This window comes from Garra rufa, chromosome 4, assembly GCF_049309525.1.
Source record: "Garra rufa chromosome 4, GarRuf1.0, whole genome shotgun sequence".
Lineage (NCBI taxonomy): Eukaryota > Metazoa > Chordata > Actinopteri > Cypriniformes > Cyprinidae > Garra > Garra rufa.
Genome location: NC_133364.1, coordinates 15,589,997 through 15,606,536, shown reverse-complemented (window position 1 = coordinate 15,606,536; position 16,540 = coordinate 15,589,997). Strand labels below are relative to the sequence as shown.

Here is a 16,540-nt window from a genome sequence, read left to right as displayed (position 1 = left end):
TTTATTTATTTTTATATAAAAAATTATAAAATAAAATAATAAAATTTTGTTAGCTTTAAGTCAGGATTTTGGAATTAAAATATGAAATAAAATAAAATAAAATAAAATAATAAAATAAAATTAGTTAGCTTCAAATCAGGGTGTTGCAATTTAATTAACTTATACTTGTGATGTGTTCCACAAAATAAAATAAAATTTAATTAAAAAATAATAAAGTTTTAGTTATAAGTCATATTAATTCCAGATTAAATTTTGATTCGCAATGCATTTACAATATGCAGTAAAAACAAAATATACAGTATCAACCTATCAGACCATTAGCTGCTTCACTGAAAATACTTTTTTTATACACTTCCAGGCTCTTGGGAAATATAGAGGAATCAAAGCCTCCTGTGAGGGCCTGTTTTTCGTTTCTCATTCTGGTAAATACTAGTCATTTGTTATCGACACACAGCTCAGTGGAATAGGGAGCACACAAATACTGAAATTACAGTTTAAGAAGTACAAAAGGTTACTGTGCAGCATTCTACTGTATACTTTCAAAAAATGAAACTGTATGAAACTGAATGTCAGACTAAAACATATTGAAGACAGAGCGTGAGTGCTCAGAATCTACTACAAAGCATTAATTATTTAAAAAGCAGCCGGGAATGTCCAGAAATGACTCAATGGTTTCTGAAAGCTGTGACTCGTAAGTCTGACTTCATTCCTGCCGCTTTTCCCCCCAACCACATGTGTGACTGTATCAGGGGGACGTTATGTTTTATTCAACACTGGTTGTAAAGAGCTCTCGAATGTCCCGCAATCTGTTGATCAGACTATATAATCTGCTTCAGTGCTGTCCTCTTGTATAAAATCTATACGCTTTTCCCATCAGCAATGAGAGACTGAGGGGGTGGGCTATGTGTTTTATAAAGGATCTCCTCTAAGAGAGGCCACAACACTGTAAACCAGGCCTATTTGTATTCTGTGGAAACACAGTGAGGGTGAAAGGTCTCTCAATGACCAGACATGATGACTCTAGAAAAATGACAGAGGTCACAGTCACGAGAGAAGTACTTCTAGTGTTCCAGCATGCACTGAATGTCAATTATTGGTGCTATAATTGTTCGTATTTAGAACTGAGTTACTTTAGATACTTTAACAATATGTAACCAAAATAGTACGAATTCAATTTTTTTTGTTATTCAATGGACGGATTTTTACAAATATTTAGTGTTCTATTTCAGAATACAGGAGGAAATCATTAATAACTTTTTTATATATATTATACATTTTAAAGTTTTGTTTTTAAGTCATTTAAAATGTTTGTAAAAAGTAACAATTCTGTTTTGATTTATAATTTGATTTATAATATGATTTTTTTTATTTACTACTTTATTTACATGCATTGTTCTGTGAAACCTCTTACAATTTATTTTAGAGAGTACAGAAGTTTTTATTTACTTATGTAAGATTTTAAAAATATTTTATTTATATACTATTTTTATAAGTATATAATATGTATATAAATATTATATGTATTGTTTAAATAAATAAGTAATAAAACAATTAAAAAACAATAATTAAAAATTATTTATTTACATATATATATATATATATATATATATAGAGAGAGAGAGAGAGAGAGAGAGAGAGAGAGAGAGAGAGAGAGAGAGAGAGAGAATACAGGAAAAATGATCAAGAATTAGTAAATAAATAAATAAACAAATAATTTCAAATAATGTAACATTTAAAAAAAAAAATAATTTAAAACAATAATTCAAAATCATTTTAAACACATTTACTATTGTTTTTGTTAATTAATTTGTAATGTTTTATACAATCGGTTTTCACAATTTCTTTTACAGAATACAGGAAAAAAGGATCAAAAACGAGTTTGTATTTATTTTTTTATTAAGATTTTAAAAATGTATTATATTAAGTACTGTTTTTTATCACACTTTATTTTAAATATTACATGTATTGCTTAAATAAAATAAATAAATAATTTAAAATAATTAACATTTAATATATACATATACAGTGTGTGTGTGTGTGTGTGTGTGTGTGTGTGTGTGTGTATATATATATATATATATATATATATATATATATATATATATATATATGTGTGTGTGACCCTGGACCACAAAACCAGTCTTAAGTCGCTGGGGTATATTTGTAGCAATAGCCAAAAATACATTGTATGGGTCAAAATTATTGATTTTTCTTTTATGTCAAAAATCATTAGGAAATTAAGTAAAGATCATGTTCCATAAAGATTTTTTGTAAAATTCCTACTGTAAACCTATCAAAATGTAATTTTTGATTAGTAATATGCATTGTTAAGAACTTAATTTGGAGAACTTTAAAGGTGATTTTCTCAGTATTTTGATTTTTTGCACCCTTAGATTTCAGATTTTCAAATAGATGTATCTCAGCCAAATATTATCCTATCCTAACAAACCATACATCAATAGAAAGCTTATTTATTGAGCTTTCATATGATGTATACATCTCAGTTTTGTAAAATTTAACCTTATGACTGGTTTTGTGGTCCAGGGTCACATATATACACACCATTGTATATATACACCATAGTATATATATACTATTGTTTTTGATAACATGTTTTATCAAATCAGTTCTTATTTATGCATTTTTTAAAATTAAGATCATTAATATGCTGGTAGTTCCACTTCAGTTTTTGTTTATAACATACCATACTTTATTTTTAAATATTACATGCATTTTTTAAATGAATGAGTGAATGAATTAAATTTTTAAACATGTTTACTATTTTATTTCTACTCCGCGTTCCATAAAATCCTTTTCACAGTTTATTTTAGCAAATACAAGAGGAAAGGAAGGGTTGGCACACTGCTCTCTCTGTTCCATCTGTTCGACGCTCAGATAAACTGTGGTCATCTGTCCACATGCTGTATGTGGGTGAACAGGAGCTTTTACAGTATGTGCAGATATCACTGCCATTACACTCTTTAAAATACTATGATGTAATACATGTCATGCCATTTAATACTTTTTTGCAGCAAAAACAGAATTTCCAGGAAACACATTAAGCTGTAGTCACAAAGCTTATAAAGATTAAAGCAATAGTTGACCAAACCGATTCAGAATAAAACACAAAAAAACATATTGACCACTTTTATCATGCCTGTGGTAGTCATTCACGGAAAATCTGATTATCACTGATGGACATTCAGATTTTAACTGGCATCAGGGTTCACAAATGATCAAAAAATACAAAAATCTGCCATCAACTATTCTTTTAGGTCAAACCAAAAGGGTTATAAAGAAGAGTCACAGTGAAAATATGTCACGGAGTGCGTCTCAGTTCACACAAACCAACCCCAAAAATGTTGACAGCATTATACGTCACATAAACAACTTCCCAGCAGCAGCATCATGCTCATGCACACACCACAGATCACTGTCTATTTCTATCTGTTCTTTCCTACTAAACACAGCTGAGCTCTGAAGCACCCCGTCTGGATGTCTGCTCTAACAGCGCCAGACGTTCACAGTAACGTCTAAGCGCAGCGGGGATCATCATTAGTGGAGAATCACATTTAATCTATTTATTTTAAGTTAAATCTTTAGAACACATAGTTTTCATCATAGTATCAGGGTCTGGTGCATGTATTCATCATGCCACTTCACTCCTTTTGAACCACTATCACTTGCATTCCTAGCAAGAATTCAAGTATTGCAAGGAAGGAGTGTGTGTTTTTAATCTTGACAGGAATTTGAAGGATTCTGGATAATCTCAATGGAAGTGACTAATTAAAATTTAATTCTGCCGATTCATCATTTTCCCTTGGAACCAGAGATGTTTTCCCTGAATTAAATCAGATTAGATTATATAAGGCTTTATTGATCCATTGGATTTTTCGCAGGAAGTGTCTCACTTGTTGCCTAACACTGCTGACCAGTTTGTGTCCTCAGAGGCTAAATCGAACACTTTGGATGACAGAGCAGCATATGCCGCTTCAACTGCAGAATCAGATTCAGCACATTTAATGATCAGCAAGTTTTTGTTTTTTTTCTATGATGTACATTGATTGTACTATGTGTTTTAGTGTACTTTACACTTTTGGCCACTACACTGCATCTCAATTACCTCTTTCGTTATCTATTTTGGATTTAGAGCCCTAAAATTAGAGTAAAAAAGGACAGTTTACACAGAAATGTTTTTCCAAACCAGACTGATTCAGTTAAAAATCTTTGAATGATTCATTCACCAATAATTCAGATCAAGAAACTCAATGATTTAGTTGCAACAGTGACAAAGCTATCATACCGTATTTTTGAGTCCTTTTGAAGCTTTTAAAGCACCAGCTTGCACCCTTATTAAAGGATAACAGTGATTCTTAGAAATGTTTCATTTTGTGTTCCACAAAAGAAAGCAAGCCAGGTTTGGAACAAGAGGACGACCACATTTTTATTTTTTTCACTTTCTTATTAAATCAGATCCATAGGCTAACTTGACCTTTGATTTGTCCTGCCATGCTATATCATAACAGGAGGGAAAAACAGGGCGAACAAACATGAAAAGATATCTTCATTTATATCTTCATATATCTTCATTTATATCTTCATTTATAATTTCTATATTTGTTTTACATTTGAAGACTTCGGATGCAAAAACCATTCTGTTCAAAAGTTTTCACCCCTGCTATAAATGCTTTGTGTTTCCTTTTGTAGCATCAGTGAGCATTCGAACCTTCAGTAATAGTTGCATATGAGTCCCTCAGTGTGGAAAGATGGATTTCAAAATCATACAGTCATTGTTGGAAAGGGTTCAAATGCACAAAAATGCTGGAAAACCAAAGAATTTGTGAGACCTGAAGGCTTTTCCAAAGAACAGCAGGCAGTTTTACTGTTAGGGACAAACAAGGGACTCATGACTATCGAAATACAGCTGTGGATCATTCAGGTAACAACACAGTATTAAGAATCAAGTTTATGTAAACTTTTGAACAGGTTCATTTTTATAAATTCAACTATTATTTCTCTTGTGGACTATATGTAAATATTTTTGCATCTTTTATGTGAAATATCTTATTCAGGTCAATGCTAAATAAAAATTAGCATGCATTTTGTATAATCCCTCTTATTTTGGTAAAATAATTAACATTTTGCAGATTCCACAAGGTGTATGTAAACGTTTGACCCTTAACTGTAAAAGGAACCTGATAAAAATAGCTAAATTAAAAGAAAAATCTCAGGTTTTTGCATCTGAAGTCTTCATTTGCTGTTTCATTTTTGCATTAAAATTAAAAAATATATATTTACTTTTAGCCTATGGACCTCAATCAAGTTTGATTGTTTGCTCTTCGTATTTAAAAGTTTGACCAACTCTGCTTTAATTGTCGTTCTTTACAAAATTCATTTTAATACAAAATAAAAGACCAAGAACTCAACTGCACTAGTAACTCAAACCATTTCCCAGCTTTTAACATGATAACAATCTGTCAGCACACATCAGCCAAAATAAGCTAATTTCTTTCGATTTCGAAGTGAAGAGGGATCTGCAAGCCATAAATCATAAAAACGTATCACTCATTCTTTTTCATCTTCTTTTTTTCTATGCCTCTACTCTGCTCCTCTCTGTGTCTGAAACAAAACTGCCACTGAATCACAATGAATGCATCAAAAAGTCAATGAAAATACAACAAAAGCGTACCTGTTTCGCCTATGAAAGAGAGGATCCTTCGTTTCCAAGCAGACGTCAGCAGCTCAAAATAGTGTGGATCCTGTAAAAAACAATCCCATCGTTAAAAGAGGAACTCTTACATGACAAAGCAAGTGACTGAAGTTGAGGAACACTGAAGGACATAATAAAGAACAAAAGGCATGCCAGTTCACAGATGCACCAAAAAGTGGGCACAATACAATAAAAAAACACAAAAAACAGGCAAAATGTGTTATTTCCAAACCCCAGTGGGATTTCTAAAATTACTGGCTCTGTGCAAACACAAAGCCATGCCATAGATCAGCAGAAAGAGTGACAGAGGGACCTGCTTTCAACGGCACCTCTACATCACACGTGCTGGTTCATGGTCGCGCATATATTAGTGTTCTCCCTCGAGACGCACGCATTCATTTCACATTAACAGAAACACGGCCGCTGACACAGCCCCCCCCCCCCCCCATATCTTTTGATGGGAGACGGGGCACAAAGACGCTGTGATGGAGAGCAGCGTCGCTTTACTGCATTGTTTTCTCAAATTCGAAGCAAACTGAGGAAACCTCCTGCCTCTAGTGAAGCTGTCACACACAGCTGCTGTCTCACAGAGACCAGAAAGAGGCAGACTGAGAGACAGAGAGAGAAAAAGAGGCAATAAAACAGCAACCAAAAATTCACACTAACTACCTCCCACCTCTCAGAGCTGACCTGAGGGGTTGTCATGGAGACGGGCCGCATGCCGGCACGATGGGGTGAGCGAGAGAAAGAGAGAGAGAGGGATGAAGGGGGTTCTGAGAGAATAAAATATGTGATGTTGAGAGACAGATCTTACAATATTGCAGCATTATCTGCATTGTCAAAAATCTATCCATTTATTTTTTTTATCCATTCATTCATCTATTCATCCATTTCTTTTTTCAAACATTCATTCATTGATCCATTCATCCAGCCATCCATTTCTATTTTTATCTAGCTGTATATTTCTATCCGTATATCCATCCATTTATCCATTCCTTTGTTATTCATCTAACTATCAATCCATTTCTTTTTTCATCCATTTATCGATGTATTTATTTCTTTTTCATCCATTTATCTATCTATTCATCCATCAATTTATTTATTATCCATCTATCCATTTATTTTGCATTAATCAATCCATTTATCTCTATCTATCCATCTTTCATCCATCCATAAATCTATTTATCCATTTTATTTATCTATCCATCCATCCATCCATCCGTTTATATTTTATCCATCCTTCTATTTCTATTTTCATGCATTTATCAATCCATCCATAAATTTCTTTTTTCATCCATCCATTTTATTTTTCATCCATTCAACCATTTATCCATCCATCCTTCTATTTCTTTTTCAACGATCCATCCATCCATTTCTATTTTCATCCATCCGTCTATTTCTATTATTATGCATTCATTAATCCATCCATCCATTTTATTTTTCCATCCATTTCTTTATTAACTATCCATCCATCCATTCATCTATTTATCCATCTATTGATATTTCCATCTATCCATTCATCAATTCATCAATCCATACATGGATTTTTTTCATCCATCCATTTTATTTTTTCATCCATTTATCCATCAATCCTTCTGTTTCTTTTCTATCCATCCATTTCTATTTTTATCCATCCGTCTGCTATTTTCATGCATTCATCAATCCATACATCCATTTAATTTTTCATCCATTCATCTGTCCATTTCTTTTTCAACTATCCATCCATCATCCATTTCTAATTTCATCCATTCATTTTATTTTTCATCCATTTCTTTTTAATTTATCCATCCATTCATCCTTCTATTCATTTCTTTATCCATCCATCCACCCAATCATTTATCTATTGATCTATTTCTTTTTTCATACATTTATCTGTTTCTTTTTCATCCATCCATCAATAAAAATATTTTCTTCTTTCATATATTTATCCATTTATCCATCCATCCATTCATCTATTGATCCATTTATTTTCCATCAATCCATCATCCATACATCTATCAATACATTTAAATTTCCTCTTTCATATTCATTCATCCATCCATTTCTTTTTCATTCATCCATCAATCCATCAATCCATCCATTTCTTTTTCATCCATCCATCAATCCATCCATTTATTTTTAATTTATCCATCCATTTATCCTCCCATCCTTTCCTTTTTCATCCATTTATCTATCCATTTCTTTTTCATCCATTCATAAATTCATCCATTTATATATTCATCCATTTATTTTTCATCCATTCATCCAACATCCATTTATCCATCCATCCATTTTTATCCATTGATCCATTTCTTTTTTCATACATTTATCCATCCATTTACCCACTTCCTTTTCATCTATTCATCAATAAATTTCTTATTCGTCTTTCATATAATCATCCACCCATTCATTTATTTTCCCTTAATCCATCCATTTTGTTTTTATTTATCCATCCATTTATTCTCCACTACTTTCCTTTTTTCATCCATTTCTTTTTCATCCATTCATATATTCATCCCTTTATCCATCCCTTCATCAATTGTTTTTCATCCATTAATAAATGTATTTTTCATCTATCCATTTATCCATCCATTCACTGATCCATCACCCATTTATCCATCTATCCATCCTTTTCTCTTTTCATCCATCCATCCATCTATATATTTATCTATCCATTCGTCCACACAATTTTTGTATACTGATCAGTAAATAAATACTATATCACCTACATCAACACACACATAAGTACATCTATACATCCATATACATATATAATTATACTTAAATACATTAAACACACCACAGAGAAAACATAAAAAGGTTTCTCCAATCATTAAAAATACATGCTCACACAAACCCTTAGGTTTTAGTTGTGCACCAACAGACATCCCATCAGCACACACCATGACTTCAGAATAAACAAATCAGCACACACAAAGACAAATCTGACTGGTTTTAACAGGAAAGGTGATACCAGGTGTGTACCGCGCAATGGACAAAATGCTGTTTGTTCTAAGGAAATTTAGTAGCACAAAACCCGAGTCAAAGAGGTGAAAGGAAATAGTTCACCCTGGAGGTGTAACTTTGACCCACAGGGTGTGAGAAACGCAAATGTTACCCTAATAAATGCCTGATAAAAACTCAAAATCAAATCACTGAGAACAAACCAAACAAAGAGTCACTCTGGGTTAAAAAAGAACATGTTATTTTAACAGCCAGAACACTATTACCTTAATACTGCAGTGAGTAAACAGCAGTCCTTTCCTGGTCACCGTGTGTATCAAGTGTGTATCTCGCTAACCATTCTCTGTGGCTCGTGTAGCATGTGTGTGGCCGGTGAGCGCTCTGACAGGCATCTGCCTCACACACACACATACACGGCCGCTCCACTCTCCCTGGCATCCACCCCCATGTGCCTGCCTCCTAACTCGGTGAGATTAACACACCCCTTTATCACCGTACAAAGGGGTTAACGCATTTCCTGGAGCAAACCGAAAGCATCCTTAGGGACTGAAGGATGGAGACGGTGAAAAATAAAGAAGCAGAGAAACAAAGACATATATAGTGCAGGTGAAGTGATATTAGTACATTTAAAAATCTATCAATACACATCAGGCTCATTTAGATCTGTTTGTCCTGTCAAGTGTTTGCTTGAATGTTTCCTTTAATGGAACAGCATCGCAGATGTGCTGAAGATCCCAATTAACCCCTAAGAGTGTGAAATGACTGTCAAATACACTTAACTGGCGAAAGCCTCAATCACTGACTGAAAGACTGAGTGCAGATTTAAGAACCAACAGAAACCTCAAGACAGTCATGAATCAGAATAGGCATCTGTCTCTGGTTTCAGATAAACACATTTAGACTTAATTGTTCTCTATGGTCTTCAATGAAAGTCATAATACAAAAGCAGAGCTCTATGACAACCAAAACATTTATCCTAATGTAGCCAGACGTGATTTTACATCCCTCTGAGTGCATAAAACAGCCTTCATTGTTGACATAATGACTCAAATAATGGTCATTTTAAAGGTTCAGAGCATCTGTTTACATGAAGTCAACATGTATTCTCATTTGCAACCCATATTGCTTCCGTAATATGCTTATTTACAAGCAACACACATATTCAAAGATAAAAACTGTAAGACAGAACTTAATTATACCCGTCATGATGACAATGATTAAATGGCTATTAGATGGTTGACTATATTAAATAAAAGTAAAGCTAAGTTTTGATTAAATAACTTTAGAATAAATTTAGAATAATTTGTGACTAAATTATGCACAATATATATTGTTGTGCACAATATTTCAAAGAACAATTTTCAATTTTCAAATGTCAATTTGTATTTAAATTTGATATTAAATTATAACTTAACATCATTTACATTGCAGCACTGCTTAATTTCATGTGTTTTTCTTTTTACCTTATTCATCCTGCTAGTTTCAGAACAATAAAATTAAAAATAGTACCATATTCTGTGGTTAGCAAATAAAGACATAATATGACACTGGACCACAAAACCAGTCATAAGGGTCTGAAAAAATCTAAAAAAATCTAATTTTTTAGATTTATGCATCTATAGATAAATAAGCTTTCCATTGATGTATAGTTTGTTATGATCAGACAACAATTTGAAAATCTAGAATCTAAGGGTGTAAATTTTATCAAAATTAAATGGTGTATATCAGAGCGCTGCCTTTGTACATTTGACTGAACAATTTGAAAATCTAGAATCTAAGGGTGTAAATTTTATCAAAATTGAATGGTGTATATCAGAGCGCTGCCTTTGTACATTTGACTGAACAATTTGAAAATCTAGAATCTAAGGGTGTAAATTTTATCAAAATTGAATGGTGTATATCAGAGCACTGCCTTTGTACATTTGACTGAACAATTTGAAAATCTAGAATCTAAGGGTGTAAATTTTATCAAAATTGAATGGTGTATATCAGAGCGCTGCCTTTGTACATTTGACTGAACAATTTGAAAATCTAGAATCTAAGGGTGTAAATTTTATCAAAATTGAATGGTGTATATCAGAGCACTGCCTTTGTACATTTGACTGAACAATTTGAAAATCTAGAATCTAAGGGTGTAAATTTTATCAAAATTGAATGGTGTATATCAGAGCGCTGCCTTTGTACATTTGACTGAACAATTTGAAAATCTAGAATCTAAGGGTGTAAATTTGATCAAAATTGAATGGTGTATATCAGAGCGCTGCCTTTGTACATTTGACTGAACAATTTGAAAATCTAGAATCTAAGGGTGTAAATTTTATCAAAATTGAATGGTGTATATCAGAGCACTGCCTTTGTACATTTGACTGAACAATTTGAAAATCTAGAATCTAAGGGTGTAAATTTGATCAAAATTGAATGGTGTATATCAGAGCGCTGCCTTTGTACATTTGACTGAACAATTTGAAAATCTAGAATCTAAGGGTGTAAATTTGATCAAAATTGAATGGTGTATATCAGAGCGCTGCCTTTGTACATTTGACTGAACAATTTGAAAATCTAGAATCTAAGGGTGTAAATTTTATCAAAATTGAATGGTGTATATCAGAGCGCTGCCTTTGTACATTTGACTGAACAATTTGAAAATCTAGAATCTAAGGGTGCAAAAAAAAAAATATTGAGAAAATCACCTTAGCAATGCATATTACTAATCAAAAAATAAGTTGTGATATATTTACGGTAGGAAATTTACAAATTATCTTTATGAAACATGATCTTTAGTTAATATCCTAATTATTTTGGCATTAAAGAAAAATATATAATTTTGACTCATACAATGTATTGTTGGCTATTGCTACAAATATACCTGTGCTACTTAAGACTGGTTTGTGTTTTTTTACTCAAAAAACATAATTTCCTTACGACTGAAGAAAGAAAGATATGAACATCTTGGATGACAAGGGGGTGAGTACATTATCTGTAAATTTTTGTTTTGAAAGTGAACTACTCCTTTAACAGATGAAAGGATAATACGACAAAGATATTGCTTTCCTCAGCAGACATTCAAACTAATGTTTTATTGTGAATATGAGATTGACCTAAAGAATGAATGCAGGTAATCTAGAATCTAAGGGTGCAAAAAATCTAAATATTGAGAAAATCACCTTTGAGAAGTTCTTAGCAATGCATATTACTAATCAAAAAATAAGTTTTGATATATTTACGGAAGGAAATTTACAAATTATCTTCATGGAACATGATCTTTACTTAATATCTTAATGAATTTTGGCATTAAAGAAAAATTTATAATTTTGACAATGTATTGTTGGCTATTGCTACGAATATACCCATGCTACTTAAGACTGGTTTTGTGGTCTAGGGTCACAAATGTCTATGAGAAAAATTAAACAATGCCATTATTAACCTCTTATCATCAATAAACGGATATCTTAATGAAGGCATAATAAAAAAAAACATTTTATAAAATGGTGACAAATGTAATATAATTTAAAAACAAATTAATCAGAATAAACAATTCTGGCGCCACATAATATAGTTCTAATAGGCTGACAGCGGTTGCCAAGCAACGTAGCAACTCAGTTCATTATTGCAGACATGAACTGATATGCGGTCACAAGTGTGTGTGTGTGTGTGTGTGTGTGTGTGTGAGCACAGTTAATACAATCAGACTGCACTGTAGCTATAGTAAAAAGTGATCTTTAAACTGGATATTGAAATATTGTATGTGATATATACCAGTTTGTACATTCTTGTGCCTCCCTGTATTGTATTTTTCTGCGACCATGAACAGATATATCTCAGTAACCTAAAAGTAATACCCGTATCCAATAACCCAAGGGCTCATTTTGCCTTACTGTGGCTTTTCGAGTATCATATGAGTGAGGATATGTAGATACAGTCAAGAGTATATATGAATAGAGAGAAAAGCACTGATTACTTTCCCCAGCTCTCAGCTTTAATTTACCCTGTCTGAGTGTTAACATCCGTCAGACTGGGGTCCCTCACACACACACACACACACACACACACACACACACACACACACACACACACACACAAACGGCCGAATAGACTGAGCGCTGGAGAGCTGCACAAAAGGGCATGGAGAGGCCTTTTCACACAGCAGATTTAGCACACACCAGCTGGGCTTTCAGCACAGAGACGAGTCGCCACTGAACTCTCTGTCATTTCCACTTCAGCTCTGAGTTACACAGTTATCCATACTAGCGGACAATACGCAGACATAATTCCCACCAGACTTCCAACAGCAATAGAAAGGAAACAAAAGACCTGCTTTTCAAGTTCATAATCCACTTGATCTTGTGTAGGATCACATATGTGACCCTGGACCACAAAACCAGTCAAAGGAACACATTTTTGAGAGAATTGATCTGGAATCTGATGGAGCAAAAAAATCTAAATATGGAGAAAATCGCCTTTAAAGCTGACCAAATGAAGTTCTTAGCAATGCATATAATCAAAAATTAAGTTTTGATGTATTTATGGTAGGAAATGTACAAAATATCTTCATGGAACATGATGTTTACTTAATATCCTATTGATTTTTGGTGATAATTTTGACCCATACAAATATAACAGTATATAAAAATATTTTAATAATAATACATTTTATATTTTAGTATTGAGTTGTATTGGCATAATGAGCAAGACAGGGGAACAAAAGAGAAAGCAAAAGGAAGTGAACTGGAACTGTTGGCATGATGCCCCCTGGGGAGGCCACACATTGCAATAAGACACTGTTATTTGATTTTTATGTTAATGATGTGGTTTGAGCAAAGGCCACATGCCAAGAGAGAGATGGAATGGCTGTAGGGTTCCACACATGACCGTATACAAAAAAAAAAAATTACATTTTAAAGTTATAATAATTTCTGACGCACTAGGATCACTAAACTGAAATAACAAAGACTTACAATTATGTACAAAATGCAGTAAAAACTAAAATCAACCATTAAAAATACATATTTAAAATTTACAACAGTTCTTTCTGGTCCTCGAATCTGATTGGCTGAGTGCAATTGTTTCACTGTTTGTATCACTCCGCTTGCGAAGTCACAAGGAATGTTATGGTGGACCCCTAAATCTGCCATAATTTTAGAAATAATACCGTTTTTGTGTCACAGAATGTAGTTTTAAGAGTCTTTAGGTGAAATTGTACTTATTATACTTATTATTTCTTAGTATTTTAAACATGCAGTTTGTTAATAAAGATAACTAACGTCTATTTGAAAAATTGCTTTGACATTTTCAGAGATGTGAGCTCCAGGGCGTCCAGCACTCGTGAACCCACCGAGAGCAGCATTACCTCAGCCAGATCTTCTGGAATCTTCTGGATAAACTTGAGATATAATTCATTTTGGGTAAATCTGATGGGCAGTTGTTGGTCTCATTAATCTATTATCTGTTCCAGAGCAAATAGTTTCAGCTGAGAGCAAAATCCCATGATATTTTATGTAAACGTAATGGTGTATATCAAAGCGCTGCCTTTGTACATTTGACTGAATTGCCAAGCAACATTTATGATGGCTTTTATAGTTTATTAAATATTATTATCTAATAAATTACATTTTATATAAATAACAGTAGTATTTAATAATAGTATTTAGTATTGGGAAACAGTGTGTGTTCGTTCGATTTTAGTTACATTGTTCCACCATTAGATTCACTGTTTTCATGAGTGAGCCAGCAGTAAAGACTTTTATATTGAAAGAGACAGAAATGGTGTTGTAAACAAGGAAGTTATTTTTACTTTCTACAACACATTGTAAGACGCAGCCAACAAATGCACTGAGCAGCGCTGTCATCGGAAATCACCCTTAACAGATGAAAGGATAGTACAACAAAGATATCGCTTTCTTCAGCAGACATTCAAACTAATGTTTTATTGTGAATATAAGATTGACCTGAAGAATGAATGCAGGTAATCACACTCGCTCAATCCATCTCTATCTCATAATACTCTCTCTATTTCAATAATAGTAGTATTTAATAATAGTATTTAATATTGGGAAACAGTGTGTGTTCATGATGGTGATTTTAGTTACATTGTTCTGCCATTAAATGCCGACAAGACACTGTTTTTACAAGTGAGTCAGCAGTAAAGACTTTTATATTGAAAGAGACAGAAATGGGGTTGTAAACAAGGAAGTTATTTTTACTTTCTACAACACATTGTAAGACGCAGCCAACAAATGCACTAAGCAGCGCTGTCATCGGAAATCACCCTTAACAGATGAAAGGATAGTACAACAAAGATATCGCTTTCTTCAGCAGACATTCAAACTAATGTTTTATTGTGAATATAAGATTGACCTGAAGAATGAATGCAGGTAATCACACTCGCTCAATCCATCTCTATCTCATAATACTCTCTCTATTTCAATAATAGTAGTATTTAATAATAGTATTTAATATTGGGAAACAGTGTGTGTTCATGATGATGATTTTAGTTACATTGTTCTGCCATTAAATGCCGACAAGACACTGTTTTTACAAGTGAGTCAGCAGTAAAGACTTTTATACTGAAAGAGACTGAAATGGGGTTGTAAACAAGGAAGTTATTTTTACTTTCAACAACACATTGTAAGACGCAGCTAACAAATGCACTAAGCAGTGCTGTCATCGGAAATCACCCTTAACAGATGAAAGGATAGTACAACAAAGATATCGCTTTCCTCAGCGCACATTTAAACTAATGTTTTATTGTGAATATGAGATTGAGCTGAAGAATGAATGCAGGTAATCACACTCGTTCAGTCCATCTCTATCCCATAATACTCTACATAATACATCAAGCTTTAAAAACAGTAATACAATAAGCTTTCAAAGAAGCAGCTCAGCGTGTTCTAAAGTGACGTTTTTGAATTAGTAATTAAGCCTTTGGCTCAGCTATTAAACTGTCAAACTGAGATCTGAATCCATGGCGGAAGAAAGTAGTTTGTACAAAAGAGGTTTTTAGAAACACTCTTTGTTGTTTTTTATGTATTTACACACTTGTGCCGTCAAACTGTTGTATAAACGCAATATAGCCGTGCAATATGGCTGTATATTGGCATGCTGTGATTACTTACGGCCGAATATACAGCCATATCGCACGCAACTCATGCGATATTGCTCATATATTAATATTTAATATATTTAAACATTTTGGGACATCAATTTTGAAAAGGTTTTTCTTTTTCAAGCCAGATTTCTTCCGTTTCAACTGCTTATTTAGACGCACCGTGTATGAAAGCTCTCACAACTCATTTTACCCGCTGATGACTTATGTGCCTTTCATTTTATTGATCTGCCTGTTTATATAAAGGCCACAGTTCTCAAAAACAGTCAATAAAGCAGCATTCAGCCCTCTCCGATAAGGTCAGCATATATTGGCCATATTTTCCACACAAAGCGCTCATTACCACACTGATTCTTATTCGTTCTGTAATCAACGTTACTCTTGGGTTTATAAAGCAGCCATGGCAGAAATCAACTCTTATCTCATAAACGCCACATAATTCAGTCTCTCTTTCAAGCTCCCGATCACACAACATCATCACTATGGAGACTCACTGTGGCAACGAGGCCCGGCGATGGTGGGGCCATCCCGGCGACCCCGACCTGCCAGACATTAAGCCGGCACTCCGGAGAGAAACTAATCTTGTGTAACATACAATGAGCGAGCACGGAAAGAACAAACCAAAGCAAAGAAGCAGACACAGAGGGAGAGTCGGCCGAGAGAAAGCTAATGAGAAACGTATTCTTTAAAATAAAACACGACAAGCTGGTGGTAATAAAAAAAAGAGAGCGGGGAAACTGTGGAACTACAAGGCCGTATTTCACTCTGAGGGGAGCTATACGTCT

The 16,540-nt window shown here is 33.5% G+C and overlaps 1 protein-coding gene across 1 annotated transcript in view; it reads right to left on the bottom strand.

Moving 5' to 3' along the window:
* The window catches only part of LOC141333661 (neuronal cell adhesion molecule-like), a 69,512-nt gene that overhangs the window by 37,485 nt on the left and 15,487 nt on the right, over positions 1-16,540 (bottom strand). The window contains exon 2 of the mRNA XM_073838742.1: positions 5,690-5,759. The gene's annotated coding sequence lies outside the window, so the exon portion shown is untranslated. The remainder of the gene's footprint in view (positions 1-5,689; positions 5,760-16,540) is intronic.